This window comes from Suricata suricatta, chromosome 17, assembly GCF_006229205.1.
Source record: "Suricata suricatta isolate VVHF042 chromosome 17, meerkat_22Aug2017_6uvM2_HiC, whole genome shotgun sequence".
Taxonomy (NCBI): domain Eukaryota; kingdom Metazoa; phylum Chordata; class Mammalia; order Carnivora; family Herpestidae; genus Suricata; species Suricata suricatta.
In genome coordinates this window covers 54,125,125-54,126,138 of record NC_043716.1, presented here as the reverse complement: position 1 = coordinate 54,126,138, position 1,014 = coordinate 54,125,125, and positions in this window count along the sequence as shown.

Here is a 1,014-nt window from a genome sequence, read left to right as displayed (position 1 = left end):
ATTATCTGGGAACGGACTGGGGCATTTTTGAGGTCCCACACTGCTTTCTTCTGATTATCATGTTGTAAAGCCTGGAGAGCAGGTGGAGGGACCCTGGGGACACGGGGGTGGGGGTGGGGTGGGGTGCAGCCACCTTGCCTGACTAGTGGCAGTTCTTCATATCCAGTCATCCTGCCCTGCCAGCCTGGGAGGCTCGGGGCAGCTGCTGCCTTTGACTCACAAAGCTGATTACTGAGAAGGATCCAGAGCCCGGGGAAGCTGCCTTTCGCTGTGGCTGTGGATCACTGGGAAGCGTCCCCACGGTGCCAGGGAGCAAGTAGCATAATGGACTGAGACGCTGAAGAAATGGGGGGTGATCAGCCGGCCAGGGCAGAGGGCAGAGCTCCGTCATTAGAACCTCTTTCCTGTCATTGCTCCTCAGGGTGAGTGTAGGGTGGGCAGCCCAGGAAGTGTGACAGGCATGCCACACCCTCACAATGAATCATGGCCAACAATGTCACGAACAAGAGCCGGTCCCTTTTAAGGCCACGAAAGAGTGCTCCGGTGCTGATGTAGAAGTTGCAATTTTAGGATCACCGGGCTTCTTACCTAACAGAGGTGTGGATGGCAGCAAGCCGATGTCATCGGATTCCCAAACAGTGGTCCAGGTCAAAGTCAAGGGTCGCTTGGACAGTACCAGAGTTAAGTTCCTGCCAGAACGCAGACTTCTTAGTGCTTAGCTCCTAGCTCTGCTCAGCAACTGAGTGAGGACAGTGTCACCAAACAGAAAACATCCAGGGACACTCTTCTAGATTGAAGACCAAAGAGACAAGACAGACAAATGGAATGCCGGACCCTTGATTGGCTGGGGGTGGGGAGCCATAGAGAACATCTTGGAGATAACTGGGCTATGTTTCCAATGATTGGTTTATTAGATTATTTTCTGGTGTCCAGACTCAATCTCCATTTCTTACGTGCAATGCTGGCCTTATGGTTACGCAGAAACATGTCTTAGCTCTTAGGAGAATTGATGCC